Below are 16,296 nucleotides of genomic sequence, written 5' to 3'. Positions count from 1 at the left end.
AGCTCACAAGTACATTTGTGAGGATGGTTAGATTCTCTCTTGTTGGAGTTGGTCATTGTCTGGCCCTTGTGTGGCTTGATTGTTTCTTGCCACTTGTCATCTCAAGCCTGGATATTGTCCAGGTCTTGCTGCATTTGACCGTGGACTGTTTCATTATTGCTTTACCAGCCCTTGTTGTATGATTGGTATATTCATGTTGAGGAGAAGAATGTAACAGGAAGTAACAGATCAAACTGGATTTTTCTGCTTTTTGTGAACATAGCACAAACTGAAAATGTTCCACTTTGTTGGGTAGATGCCAGAGCTGAAGTTGTACTGGAACAGTTGGCTAGTTCTGGATACTACCAGCTGATTGTTGTTAGGACCTATTGCCTTTACTAGTGCCTTCATCCATTTCTTGATATCGCATTGAGTGAATCAAATTAGTCGAAATCTGGCACCTGTGATGATGGAGACTTCAGAAGGAGGCCAGGTTGGATCATGTACTCGCCACTTCTAGATGAAGATGGCTGAAAATGCTTCAGCTTTGTCTTTTGAACTCGGATGCTGAGCTGTCATCATTGATGATGAGAATATTCATGGAGCATCCTCTTATTAATTATTTAATTGTCTGGACATAGGGGACTTCATAGCTTTATCTGATCCATTGGTTGTGAAATCGCTTCTGGATGTCGACATCCATTAGTAGGTTCGCGGATGACACCAAGGTTGGTAGAGTGGCAGATAGTGTTGAGTATTGTTAGAAGATACAGCAAGACACAGATAGGTTGGAGACTTGGGTAGAGAAATGGCAAATGGAGTTTAATCCGAACAAATGTGAGGTTATGCATTTTGGTAGAGGGGAAATATACCATAAATTGCAAAACTCTTAGGAATATAGAACGTCAGAGAGATCTGGGCGTGCAGGTCCACAGATCTTTGAAGGTGATAACACAAGTGGACGAAGTAGTCAAGAAAGCATATGGGATCTTTGCCTTCATTGGACGGGGCATCGAGTATAAAAACTGGCAAGTCATGCTACAGTTGTATAGAACTTTGGTAAGGCCGCATTTGGAATATTGTGCAAAATTCTAGTCGCCACATTACCAGAAGGATGTGGAGGCTTTGGAGAGGATGCAGAGGAGGTTTACCAGGATGTTGCCTGGTCTGGAGAGTTATAGCTTTGTGGAGAGGCTGAATAGACTCAGACTGTTTTCATTAGAAAGACGGAGGTTGAGGGTGACCTGATAGAGGTCTACAAGATTATGAGGGGGCATGGATAGAGTGGATAGGTAGGCATTCTTTCCCAGAGTGAAGGGTCAGTCACCAGGGGGCATAGGTTTAAGATCCGTGGGGCAAAGTTTAGAGGAGATGTGGGAGGCAGGTTTTTTACACAGAGGGTGGTGAGTACCTGGAACGCGTTGCCAGGGTAGGGTGTGGAAGCAAATACGTTAATGATGTTCAAAAGGCATCTTGACAAACACATGGATAGGATGGGTATAGAAGGATACGGCACAAGTGCTGAGGGGTTTGACAAAGATTGGTATCATGACTGGTACAGGCTTGGAGGTACAAAGGACCAGTTCCTGTGCTGCATTGTTCTTTGTTTATCATGCTGCTTCCTCTGCTTATCATCCATGTAGTTTTACCAATGTTGCAACTCATTTTTAGGTATGCTGTTGCTCTGATTTGTCCTTGGGTTATATTTCTAGTCGGACTCCATTTGGAGAATTGTGAGCAGTTTTGGGCCCCATATCTAAGGAAGGATGTGCTGGCTTTGGAAAGGGTCCAGAGGAGGTTCACAAGACTGATCCTTGGAATGAAGAGCTTGTCGCATGAGGAACGGTTGAGGACTCTGGGTCTGTACTCGTTGGAGTTTAGAAGGATGAAGGGGGATCTTATTGAAACTTACAGGATACTGTGAGGCCCGGATAGAGTGGACGTGGAGAGGATGTTTCCACTTGTAGGAAAAACTAGAACCAGAGGACACAATCTCAGACTAAAGGGACGATCCTTTAAAACAGGGATGAGGAGGAATTTCTTCGGCCAGAGGGTGGTGAATCTGTAGAACTCTTTGCCGCAGAAGGCTATGGAGGCCAAATCACTGAGTGTCTTTAAGACAGAGCTAGATAGATTCTTGATTAATAAGGGGATCAGGGGTTATGGGGAGAAGGCAGGAGAATGGGGATAATAAAAATATCAGCCATGATTGAATGGCGGAGCAGACTCGATAGGTCGAGTGGTCTAATTCTGCTCCTATGTCTTATGGTCTTACACTACACATTGAACCAAGATTGATTCCCCGGCTTGGTAATGGTAGAGTGGTGAATGTGTTGGGCCATGTGTTACATATTGTAGTGGAATACAATTTAAACTGATACCTCACAACACTGCTGTTCAGTTTGGAACTGCTAGATCTGTTTTAAATCTACTTATGGCAGCCATCTATATTCTAGTTTTGTGAGGGGGCAAACATCTCATACTTCATTGCAATATTTAAACCAGATGGACTTTTGTGAGGCATCTGAAGAGTGGGAAACGAACTGAATACTGTATTACCAGAATATTATCAGAAACAGCATGGCCAGATAGAGGACAAAATTCCCTCTACACTAACCCCAAAATTAGGTTATATTTATATTGGGGTTCTCCATATCATCCACTGTATTGTTTATGCTATTTCTTTGGCGTTTCTGTGGATCATGTACTGAAGTTATGGCAGACAATTGTGAGAAACAGCGCAAAAAATTAATCCCAAAGTAGCTTCGTCTAGACTCTGAAAAACATTTTTCATGACTGGTTTTGCAAATGCAGCTGAACAAGCCAGGCCAACTTACTAATGGCAGTAAGCCAACTCACTATAATGAAGCAGAATCTCCATTCTTTTGCCCGGAGTACAAGCTAGTATTACTCGCAGTGCTGGCGTTAAGAGGGAGCATTCCTATTAAAATTGGAAATAGTAATAGTTGGCCTCTGCCTGAAGTTGGAAAAATACTGGTTTTGAATCCATGGTTGCAAGCTCATCTGGGACAGTCCTACATTGTTACTGCTCTTGACTGAAAATACTGAAAATCTTCCAGGAGATATTGCAAACAACAAATGAATGAGAAATGAAGCTAGCAGCAGTGGACCAACACCAGGCAAAAATGATGCAAACCAACAAGACCCCTGTGAATCATGAAGTACAGAAAGAGGCCATTTAGCCTAATGTGCTGTGTTTGCTCTTTAAAAGAGCTTGTAGGGCATGGGCAACCATTGATGCACGATCAATTGTACAAAGACTAGTTGGATACAACTGAGGCTTTATTGCTCTAAGATCTGTGGCCTCCCACAGCAGCTGGCGAAATGGCTGCTGAATGAGGACACGCATATTTATTATCCGCCTACTGGGTGGAGCCAGCAGGCAGGGACTACCGGTGAACCTGTAGTACAGGTCCTACCTTACATCACTTAATACAGGTGTAACAGTGGTTTACCACAACCATGTCAAAAGCGTTACTGAATCAATGTAATTCTTATGCAAGCATTGTATAATCAAAATGTGCAATGGATTCAAAATATGTGTGTGAATATAAGCTATTGGAAAAAAGAGGGAATTACTGTAATTGAAGGCCAGTTCCCGAAGCTTCTAAATTGTCATCTGGGCACTTTGGCACTGGCATCCTGGTGATGCCACCCAGGCACCCTGGTAGGGATGGTACTGCTGGGGTGCTAGGCTGGCAGTGCCAGGGCTCCCAGGTTCCAGATTTTTATTTTTAACAAACATTTTATTAAGGCATTTATGGTTTTATAACAATAAAAGATACAAATACAAATATAAACATAGTTCAGTGCATAACACATCCCTCCATCTCTCACTGTTCCCACCTAATCTAGACACAAACTAGCCTAACTCCCCCCTAACCCCCCCTTACTCCCTAACTTTATTGAATCTGCTGACAATTTAGTTTTCCGAAGAAGTCGAATAACGGCTGCCACCTCCGAATGAGCCCTAACGTCAATCCTCTCAGGGTGAACTTAATTTTCTCAAGTCTGAGAAACCCAGCCATGTCACTAACCCATATCCCTGATTTCAGGAGCTTCGAGTCCCTCCATGCCAATTGTGGTAGTCACCACTGTTGCATTATATTGTATATACTGCACTGCATACGAGGGTATTACGGTAAGGCCCTTGTACTACAGGTACGGGGGTAGATCCCTGTCTGCAGGCTCCGCCCAATAGGCAGAGTATAAATGTGTGTGCTCACCGAGCTGCAGCCATTTCGGCAGCAGCTGTAGGAGGCCACACATCTCTGTGTAATAAAGCCTCAATTACTCTCTACTCTCGTCTCGTCGCAATTGATAGTGCATCAATTTATTACACAGAGATTTAAAAACGATGGATCTCCGCATCAAGCCTGATCGCCTGCAGCTGCACCCGAAAGCAAACAATGCCAAGTCAGTTTTCGCACATTGGCTAGCTTGCTTCGAGGCATACATAGGATCTGTGACTGAACCACCCTCAGAGGCACAGAAGCTCCAGATCCTCTACACGCGCCTGAGCTCGGACACCTTCCCCCTCATCCGGGGACGCGCCGACATACGCTGAGGCCATGGCACAACTGAAGTAGAACTATACGCAGCAGACCAACAAAATCTACGCCAGGCACCTCCTCGCAACGCGGCATCAACTCTCCGGTGAGTCTGTGGAGGATTTCTGGTGTGCCCTCCAAGTCCTCGTGAGAGACTGCGATTGTCAGGCCGTCTCGGCCTTTCAACATTCGGACTTGCTACTCAGAGACGAGGTCGTTACAGGTATAGAGTCGGCCTCCATCCGCCAGCGACTCTTAGAAGGGGCTACCCTCGACCTTGCGGCAACCAAGAAACTAGCGCTCTCGCTCACGGTCGCCTCGTGCAATATTCAAGCGTAAGCCCCCGACCGCGCGGCCCAACCCTCCTGGACATCGTGGGCCCCGCCAACCCGTGCACCCCATCAGTGACCGCCCCCAGCCATCCCCAGGCCTGCGCCGTGCGGCAACCAAACAACCCCGGGGGACCCAAGTGCTACTTCTGCGGACAGTTAAAGCACCCCACACAATGCTGCCCGGCACGGAGCGCGCTCTGCAAAGCCTGCAGTAAGAAAGGACATTTTGCTGCTGTGCGCCAGGCTCGCTTGGTCGCCACCGTTGCCCCGGCGCCCCCCATGTGCGATCCCCGGGCGCCGCCATCTTCCTCCTCGCAGACCAGGTGCAGCCCGTGGGCGCCGCCATATTGCTCTCCTCACAACACGTGCGGCCCGTAGGCACCGCTATCTTCCTCACCTCACATGTGCAGCCCGTGGGCGCCATCATCTTGCCCGCCTCAGGACACGTGCGGCCCGTGGGCACCGCCATCTTGCCCGCCCCGGGACACGTGCGGCCCGCCCCGGGACACGTGTGGCCCGTGGGTGCCGCCATCTACCCTGCCTCAGGATCCCTGCTCATCTCCCTGCTCATCGGACGCCTCCTCAGGCCACTCACGCCTGGCCTCAGTTATGATTGACCAGACATGACCGCACAACCTCGCGACCGCATTGACGACGGTGAAGATCGACGGAAACAATGTTTCCTGGCTTCTCGACTCTGGGAGCACCGTGAGCTTTATCCACCCCGACACGGTAAGGCGCTGCTCCCTCACGGTCCACCCCACCAACCAGAGAATCTCCCTGGCCTCCGGCTCCTACTCCGTGGCGATCCGGGGGTACTGCATTGCCGCCCTCACCATCCAGGGCGTAGAGTTCAGCGGCTTCCGCCTCTACATCCTCCCCAACCTCTGCGCTGCCCTGCTACTCAGCCTGGACTTCCAGTGCAACCTCCAGAGCCTAACATTGAAATTTGGCGGGCCCCTACCACCCCTTACTGTATGCGGCCTCGCGACCCTTAAGGTCAACCCACCTTCCCTGTTTGCGAACCTCACCCCGGATTGCAAACCCGTCGCCACCAGGAGCAGACGGTACAGTGCCCAGGACAGGACCGTCATCAGGCCTGAGGTCTAGCGGCTGCTACGGGAAGGTATTATCGAGGCCAGCAACAGCCCCTGGAGAGCCCAAGTGATAGTGGTAAAAACCTGAGAGAAAAACAGGATGGTCGTTGACTACAGTCAGACTATCAATCGATACACGCAGCTCGATGCGTACCCGCTCCCTCGCATATCTGATATGGTCAATCAGATTGCACAGTACCGGGTCTTCTCGATAGTAGACCTGAAATCTGCCAACTACCAGCTCTCCATGCGCAAGGCGGACCGCCAGTACACCGCATTTGAGGCGGACGGCCGCCTTTACCATTTCCTTAGGTTTCCCTTCGGCGTCACCAACGGGGTCTCGGTCTTCCAACGGGAGATGGACCGAATGGTTGACCGGTACGGACTGCGGGCCACCTTCCCATACTTGGATAACATCACCATCTGCGCCCACGACCAGCAGGACCACGATGCTAAACTTTCCAAATTTCTCCACACCACCAAACTCCTTAACCTAACCTATAACAAGGAGAAGTCTGTCAGCACAGACCGATTAGCCATCCTTGGCTATGTGGTCCACTACGGAGTTCTAGGGCCCGACCCCGATCGCATGAGCCCCCTCATGGAATTCCCTCTCCCCCACTGCCCAAAGGCCCTCAAACGATGTCTGGGGTTCTTTTCGTACTACGCCCAGTGGGTCCCAAACTATGCGGACAGGGCCCGCTGACTCATTCAATCCACCATTTTCCCACTAACGGCCGAGGCTCACCAGGCCTTTAACCGTATCAAGGCCGACATCGCCAAGGCCGCGATGCACGCGGTCGACGAGACGCTCCCCTTTCAAGTCGAGAGCGATTCATCAGACGTCGCTCTGGCCGCCACCCTCAATCAGACAGGCAGGCCCATGGCATTCTTTTCCCGCACCCTCCATGCCTCCGAAATCGGGCACTCTTCCATCGTAATGAAGGCCCAGGCCAGCGTAGAAGCTGTGCAACATTGAGGCATTACCTGGCCTGCAGGAGATTCACTCTCCTCACTGACCAACAGTCGGTTGCCTTCATATTTAACAACACACAACGGGGTAAGATCAAAAACGATAAGATCTTGAGGTGGAGGATCGAGCTCTCCATCTACAACTACGAGATTTTGTATCGCCCCGGTAAGCTCAATGAACCCCCTGCCGAGGTACATGTGCCAGCACACAAGGAGACCGACTCCGCACCCTGCACGACGATCTCTGTCACCCAGGGGTCACCCGCTTCGGGGTCACACACCATCTTCGCTCTGTTTGGTTTCCCCGCCTACGTCCACAGAGACCGAGGATCCTCATTCATGAGCGATGGGCTACGTCAGTACCTGCTCAACAGGGGCATTGCCTCGAGCAGGACGACCAACTACAACCCCAGGGGAAACGGGCAGGTAGAGAGGGAGAACGGGACGATCTGGAGGGCCGTCCAACTGGCCCTACTGTCCAGAAATCTCCCGGCCTCCCTCTGGCAGGAGGTCCTCCCTGATGCACTCCACTCCATTCGGTCGCTCCTGTGCACTGCGACTAATGAAACCCCCCATGAATGTCTCTTTGCCTTCCCCAGGATGTCCACCTCCGGGGTATCGCTCCCAACGTGGCTGGCAGCTCCAGGACCCGTTCTCCTCCGTAAACACGTGCAGCTACGCAAGTCGGACCCGTTGGTTGAGAGGGTACAGCTACTTCACGCAAACCCGCAGTACGCCTACGTAGCGTACCCCGACAGCCGCCAAAACACAGTCTCCCTTCGGGACCTGGCACCAACTGGCTCCCCGCAAACCCCCCTCCACCTGCCCCGGCACCACCCTCCCTTCCCCCGGCGCATCCCGCCACAGCCCCCGCTCCAGGACGATCCGTCCTCCCCTTGGTCCCACCCGGGGATGAAGAGGATGTCGACACGCTCCCAGAGTCGCTATTATGAGGGGCATAGTCAGAGTGGATAGTCAGAGGCTTTTTCCCAGGGTAGAGGGGTCAATTACTAGGGGGTATAGGTTTAAGGTGCGAAGGGCAAGGTTTAGAGGAGATGTACGAGGCAAATCTTTTACACAGAGGGTAGTGGGTGCCTGGAACTCGCTGCCGGAGGAGGTGGTGGAAGCAGGAACGATAGTTACATTTAAGGGGCATCTTGACAAATACATAAATAGGATGGGAATAGAGGGATACGGACCCAGGAAGTGTAGAAGATTTTAGTTTAGACAGGCAGCATGGTCGGCACGAGCTTGGAGGGCTGAAGGGCCTGTTCCTGTGCTGTACATTTCTTTGTTCTTTGTTCTTTAGTCACCGACGACCGATTCGACGCCTGACTCGCCACCAACACTGCGGCGCTCTCAACGTCGGATCAAGGCGCCCGATCGTCTGAATTTGTAACCTCCTCTGAAAGTTTAATGACAATCTGTATGTAAATAGTTTTACATCACCCCCGCTGGACTCATTTTTAACAGGGGGTGAATGTGGTAGTCACCACTGTTGTATTATATTGTATATACTGCACTGCATATGAGGGTATTACGGTAAGGCCCCTGTACTACAGGTACGGGGGTAGATCCCTGTCTGCTGGCTCCGCCCAGTAGGGGGAGTATAAATGTGTCTGCTTTCCAAACTGTCGCCATTCCGTCAGCAGCTGTAGGAGGCCACACATCTCTGAGTAATAAAGCCTCGATTACTCTCTACTCTCGTCTCGTCGCAATTGATAGTGCATCACCAATAAGACCCATCTCCGGGCTACCAAGGAGGCAAAGGCCAAAACGTCAGCCTCTCTCGCCCCCTGGACTCACGGGTCTTCCAACACTCCAAAAACCGCCACCGCTGGACTCGGTGCCACCCTTGATTTTAGTACGGTGGACATAACATCCGCAAATCCCTGCCAGAATCCCCTGAGCTTCGGGCATGCCCAAAACATGTGGACATGGTACGCGGGCCCTCCTGTATACCTCACACACCTGTCCCCCACCCCAAAAAACCTGCTCATCTGGCGCACCATCATGTGCGCCCAGTGGACCATCTTGAATTGTATCAGGCTGAGCCTGGTACATGATGAGGATGTGTTGACTCTGCTCAGAACATCCTCCCACAGGCCCGCCTCTAACTCCTTACCCAGTTCATATTCCCATTTGCATTTTATCCCACCTATCTGGGTTTCCTCCCACCCCATAAGTTCTTTGTAGATTTCCGATACCTTCCCCTCCCCCACCCCCATTCTAGAAACTACCCTGTCCTGTATCCCCTGCGGCGGTAGAAGCGGAAAGCTTGAAACCTGCCTTTGCACAAAATCCCTATTCTCTCCTATCAATTCAAACTCCTCCTCCATATCCTCCAAACAGGGAAAGCTCCCATCAATAAACAGATCCCCCAGCCTCTCAATCCCTCCTCTCTGCCACCTCCGAAACCCCCATTCATCGTCCCCGGGACAAACCGGTGATTACCACAAATTGGAGCCAACATCGACGCTCCTTCCACTTCCATATGCTTCTGCCACTGTCCCCAAACTCTCAGGGCTGCCACTACCACTGGCCATGTGGAGTACTGGGCCGGCGAGAACGGCAGAAGAGCCGTTACCAATGCCCCCAAACTTGTGCCCTTAGATGAGGCTGCCTTTACCCGCTCCCACACCGACCCATCCCCCACTACCCACTTCCTAATCATGGCTATATTTGCCGCCCAACAGTAGTTCCTATAGTTCGGCAGTGCCAGCCCTCCCCCCACCCCCCTCGGCTCCGCTCTAACAGTACTTTCCTTACTCGTAGGGTTTTACCTGCCCACACAAACCCAGATATCACCCTACTCACCCATTTAAAAAGGGCCTTTGGTATACAAATAGGGAGGCACTGGAAAACAAACAAAAATCTCGGGAGGACCGTCATTTTTAAGGTCTGTACCCTCCCCGCCAGTGACATGTTGCTCGTTCTGGGCTTAACACTCAATTTGGCTCTGTTTCGTTACTTAGCTTTGGAGTCGCCAGGTATCGTTAAGATACCACCACAAGTTTCAAGGTTAAGTTCAAAGCAATAAAACCATACACCAATTAGTAAGTTCAAACGAGACACGTTTATTATATTACAGTAATCTACTAATCATGCATGTAACTATAAGACTAGGCTAATCCTACCACTAATAGGCCAAATACTTATCTGGATAAGGGGACTGCCGGATCAGGGAACAACGGCTTCTAGCTATGTCCAGGGTCCGCAGGCTTCCAGTGGTTATGGTCTAAAGGGGTCAGAAGTGTCTATTCCCGTAGCGTGCATTGTGACTTACTTGCTGGCGGCTTCTGTCCAGACCTCTCCTGCACAAGGTTCTTCTGCTGCAACGGCGTTCTGCTTGGAGGGCTAGTTGGTCAAGGAGAGGCTGACAGAGAGAGCGAGCTGGGGTCCGGGTCTCTGCTTTATACTCCTCTCAGGGTCTTGTGCCCACCTGGGCGGACCCTCTATAGTATCTATATTCTTGTAATCGATTGGGTCTCTTCCCAATCGATTGATTCGAATTCCCCAATAGCGGGGCAGTTGCTCGATCACTGGGGCGGTTCTTGGGACTCATTGTTTTGGGCTTCTTTGGCGCCGAAAGGTCTCGCCTTCCATTCAATGTATCGATTAGTGTTAACTTGTGTCTTTTGTGCCTGGGGATCGCCCGGTATCGCCTCATTAATATGCTAACTGTTTCTTTTCATTGCGTTGTCTGGTTTCAGCAACAGCCAAACTGGTTTCTGCAGCAGTCCAAATATACAAGCACTCTGAAAGCTGCTTGCATTTTACAACCTGTCCAATTTTCCCTGCATTCCTTGCAATCTTCCATTTTGTGTTTGGGCAGTGGTCAACCCAGGTGGTTACAGACAAGAGGAGCATGCCCCACCTCCGAAAGTCCTCCTTCATTTGTTCAACTAACCGGGCCAGATTTATTTTCTGTAGCTACTCCCAACCCCGTGCCACCTGAATACCCAAGTAGCGAAAACCCCCTCCCACCACTTTAAACTGCAACTCCTTCAGTCTCCTCTCCTGCCCCCTCGCCTGGATCACAAAAACCTCACTTTTACCCATATCAATTTGTACCCCGAGAACCGGCCAAAGTCCCCTAAGATCCGCATAATTTCCCCCATCCGTTCTTCAGGTGACGGCGGGCGGGAGGCAGCCGCGCAATGGAGGGCTCCCATTCGGGAACGGCATTTTTGGGGCTTTAAGCCCGGTCCCAGGGTCTACGGAGGCAGCAAAAGCAGGGAGAAAGCACAGAGGAGGCACAGTGAAGACACAGTAAAGGAAAATGTTGAGGGTGAGCAAAAAAACGGCCGTTAAAAAAACAGCTGAAGGTCTGTCGGGGAGTGGAAGGGTCACTGTGGGGTCACCAAGGAAAATGGAGGCTGGAGCACCAGGGGAGGCCGCATTGCTTACGGCTGAAGAAATAACTAAGGTGATGGCTGCGGAATTCGATAGGCAGTTTACAAAATGCATGGAGACAATGAGGAAGGAGATGAGGGAGGTTGTGAATGTGCTGGTGGAGGAGGCAATTTCTTTATTTTAAATAATTTTTATTGAAATTTTCACAAAATATAACAACAAAAAAAGAAAAACACAATAACCCCCAAAATCCAAACCCCCCCCTCCCCAGTAACTACAAAAAGAAGAAATAGATAAGCACCTGGCATATTCAATAAACACATGTACACATTTCTCCCCCCCCCCGAAACAAACCCCCCCCCCCCCCAACCCGGGTTGCTGCTGCTGCCGGCCTATTTTCCTACCGTTCTGCCAGGAAGTCCAGGAAAGGCTGCCAGCGCCTAAAGAACCCCTGTACTGATCCCCTCAGGGCAAATTTCACCCTCTCCAATTTAATGAACCCCGCCATATCATTGATCCAGGCCTCCACACTTGGGGGCCTCGCATCCTTCCGCTGAAGAAGAATCCTCCGCCGGGCTACTAGGGACGCAAAGGCCAGAACACCGGCCTCTTTCGCCTCCTGCACTCCCGGCTCCACTGCAACCCCAAAAATTGTGAGTCCCCAGCCTGGCTTGACCCTGGATCCTACCACCCTCGACACCGTCCTAGCTACCCCCTTCCAAAATTCCCCCAGCGCTGGGCATGCCCAGAACATATGGGCGTGGTTCGCTGGGCTCCCCGAGCACCTAGCACACCTGTCTTCGCCCCCGAAAAACCTACTCATCCTCGTCCCGGTCATGTGAGCCCTATGTAGCACCTTGAACTGTATGAGGCTAAGCCTCGCACAAGAAGAGGAGGAATTCACCCTTTCCAGGGCATCCGCCCACGTCCCCTCATCAATCTCCTCACCCAGCTCCTCTTCCCATTTACCCTTGAGCTCCTCCACCGAGGCCTCATCTACCTCCTGCATTACGTGGTAGACGTCCGAAATCCTCCCATCTCCAACCCACACCCCCGAGAGCACCCTGTCCCGTACCTCACGTGGGGGCAGCAGAGGGAACCCCTCCACCTGCCGCCTGGCAAACGCCCTAACATGCTTGTACCTAAACATGTTCCCCGGGGGGAGCTCAAACTTCCCCTCTAACTCACCCAGGCTCGCAAACCTCCCATCCACAAACAGGTCCCTCAACCTCCTAATGCCTACCCCGTGCCAGCCAAGAAACCCGCCATCGATGCTCCCTGGAACAAACCGGTGGTTCCCCCGTATCGGGGACTCCATCGAGCCCCCCACCTCCCCCCATGCCGTCTCCATTGCTCCCAGATTTTGAGGGTAGCCGCCACCACCGGGCTCGTGGTATACCTCGTTGGAGGGAGCGGCAACGGCGCCGTTACCAGCGCCTCCAGGCTCGTGTCCACGCAGGACGCCATCTCCGTCCTCTTCCATGCTGCCCCTTCCCCGTCCATTACCCACTTCCTCACCATCGCTGCGTTGGCAGCCCAATAGTACCCACAGAGGTTGGGCAGCGCCAGCACCCCCCCCCTATCCCTGCCCCGCTCCAAAAACACCCTTCTCACCCTCGGCGTCCCATGCGCCCATACAAATCCCGTAATATTCCTGTTGACCCTCCTAAAAAAAGCTTTCGGGATAAGGATGGGGAGGCACTGGAACAGGAACAAAAACCTCGGAAGCACCGTCATCTTGACTGACTGCACCCTGCCCACCAGCGACAGCGGCAACGTGTCCCATCTTTTAAACTCCTGCTCCATTTGCTCCACCAGCCTAGTGAGGTTCAGTTTGTGAAGGCCCCCCCAGCTCCTAGCCACCTGGACTCCCAGGTACCTAAAGCTCCTCCCTGCCCTTTTTAGTGGGAGCCTACCAATCCCCTCCTCCTGATCCCCCGGGTGCACGACGAACAGCTCACTCTTACCCAGGTTGAGCTTGTACCCTGAAAAGCCCGCAAATTCCCTAAGAATCTTCATCACCTCCGGCATTCCCCCCACTAGGTCCGCCACATATAGCAACAAGTCATCTGCGTAAAGTGACATTCGGTGCTCCTCCCCACCCCACACCAGACCCCTCCAATTCCTCGACTCCCTCAACGCCATGGCCAGGGGCTCAATTGCCAACGCAAAGAGCAAGGGGGACAGGGGACACCCCTGTCTCGTCCCCCGGTACAACCAAAAGTACTCCGATCTCCTATTCGTGGCTACGCTCGCCATCGGGGCCTCATATAGCAGCCTCACCCAACTGACAAACCCCTCCCCGAACCCAAACCATTCCAGAACCTCCCAAAAGTACCCCACTCAACCCTATCAAAGGCCTTCTCCGCGTCTAATGCTACCACTATCTCCGCCTTCCCTTCAACCGCCGGCATCATTATAACATTCAGAAGCCTACTTATATTGGTGTTCAGCTGCCTTCCCTTCACAAACCCCGTCTGGTCCTCATGAATGACCCCCGGCACGCAGCCCTCTATCCTTGTGGCCAAGGTCTTCGCCAACAGCTTGGCATCCACATTTAACAGCGAGATCGGCCTACATGATCCACACTTTAGGGGGTCCTTGTCCCGTTTAAGGATCAAGGAAATCAGCGCCTGTGACATAGTCGGCGGCAAAGCCCCCCCCTCCCTTGCCTCGTTAAAGGTCCTAACCAACAGGGGGCCCAGCAGGTATGCGTACATTTTATAAAATTCAACCGGGAACCCGTCCGGCCCTGGCGCCTTTCCCGACTGCATGCTGCCTATCCCAGTAACCAGCTCCTCCAACTCGATTGGCTCCCCCAGTCCCTCCACCACCTTTCGAAATCTCAGCCTATCCAAAAAGCCCCCCCCCCCCCCCCCCCCCCCCCCGGGGGTTCGGACCGGTACAATTCCCCATAAAAGTCCCTGAAGACCCCATTAATGTCCACCCCCCTTCGCACTACATTTCCTCCCCTATCCTTCACTCCACCAATCTCCCTGGCCGCATCCCGCTTACGGAGCTGATGCGCCAACATCCTATTCGCCTTCTCCCCATATTCGTACACCGCTCCCTGTGCCATCCTCCACTGAGCTTCCACCTTTCTGGTGGTCAGTAAGTCGAGCTTGGCCTGAAGATTAAGCCGCTCCCTCAGCAATCCCTACTCCAGAGCCTCCGCGTATCTCCTGTCCACCCTCACCATCTCCCCCACCAACGTCTCCCTCTCTCCGTGCTCTCCCCTCTCCCTATGGGCTCGGATGGAAATCAACTCCCCTCTAATCACTGCCTTCAATGCCTCCCAAACCGTCCCCACTGGGACCTCCCCATTATCATTGGCCTCTAAGTACCCGAACCCGCCCGCCCACCTCCTCAACTGCCAGCAGCCCCACCTCCAGGCGCTAGAGCAGGCGCTGGTCCCTCTCCTCCCCCAACTCAAGGTCCACCCAGTGCGGGGCATGATCCAAAATGACTATGGCCGAATACTCGGCATCCTCCACCCTCGAAATCAGCCCCCTGCTCAGAACAAAAAAATCGATCTGGGAATAGGCTTTATGCACGTGGGAGAAAAATGAATACTCCCTGGCCCTCGGCCTCGCGAACCTCCAAGGATCCACCCCTCCCATCTGGTCCATAAACCCCCTCAACACCTTAACTGCCGCGGGCCTCCTGCCCGTCCTGGACATGGATCGATCCAATGGGAGATCCAGCACTGTATGAAAGTCCCCCCCCAATATCAGACCCCCGTCTCCAGATCCGGAATGCGGCCCAGCACAGGCCGGATAAAACCCGCATCGTCCCAATTTGGGGCATAGACATTCACCAGCCCCACCCGCTCCCCTTGCAACTTGCCGCTCACCATCACATACCTCCCGCCACTGTCAGCCACTACCTTCGACGCCTCAAACGACACCCTCTTTCCCACCAGGATCGCCACCCCCCCGATTTTTTACATCCTGCCCCGAATGAAACACTTGGCCTACCCATCCCTTCCTCAGTCTAACCTGGTCCGCCACCTTCAGGTGCGTCTCCTGGAGCATAGCCACGTCCACCTTCAGCCACTTCAGGTGCGTAAACACCCGGGCCCGTTTGACCGGCCCATTCAGCCCCCTCACATTCCAGGTTATCAGCCGGATCAGAGGGCTCCCTGCCCCCCTCCCCTGCCAACTAGCCATGACCCATACCCTGCCCGCCCCAGGCCAGCGCCCCCCAATGGGCCCGTTCCCCACGGCGGCAAACCCCCACCCCGGCCCCCCCTGTGTACTCCAGCTCCTTCCTGGCCATTTCAGCAGCAACCCGGTACCTCCCAAACCCCTCCTCCCTCCCCCAGGCTAGGACCCCTCCCAGCCGCGTTACTCCCTCCATAGCACTCCCGTGAGCCAGCTAACTTCTGCTGACCCCGGCGGCTCCCGCCACACCTCCGACCCCTCCCAACGTGGGGCTACTTCTCCTCCACCTTACCCATCAGCAGACCCTCCTCTTCCCCCTCCCGCTCTGAGGAGGCAATTTCACCGGTGATGACGGCGGTGGTGAACGCAGTGGCGGAGGTGTGGGAGCAAGGAGAGGCACTGATGTGAAGGAGACATTATTGCAGAACGGTGGTCAACTTACCTCGATGGGGAAGGAAATGCGGAAGGTGATGGAGATTAACAAGGATCTGCAAGGAAAAATGGAAGACCTGGTAAACAGATCCAGGCAGCAGAATTTGAGGATTGTGGGGCTGCCCGAAGGAGTTGAAGGACCGAGGCCGACTGAGTATTTTGCCGCGATGTTGGCGAAACTATTGGGGGGGGGGGGGGGATGATCCCTCCGTATGAACTGGATCGGGCTCATCGGTCGTGGAGGCCTGTACCAAAGGCGAGTGAGCCGCCAAGGGTAGTGACTCTGTGCTTCCATAGGTACTGTGTGAAGGAGAAGGTCCTGTGCTGGGCCAAGCAGAAGCGGGTGGTGCAGTGGGCTGGAGCTGGTATACGTGTATACCAGGACTTTACAGTG

This window comes from Scyliorhinus canicula, chromosome 8 (genome assembly GCF_902713615.1).
Source record: "Scyliorhinus canicula chromosome 8, sScyCan1.1, whole genome shotgun sequence".
NCBI classification, from domain to species: domain Eukaryota; kingdom Metazoa; phylum Chordata; class Chondrichthyes; order Carcharhiniformes; family Scyliorhinidae; genus Scyliorhinus; species Scyliorhinus canicula.
Note: the sequence above shows the minus strand (reverse complement) of the source record.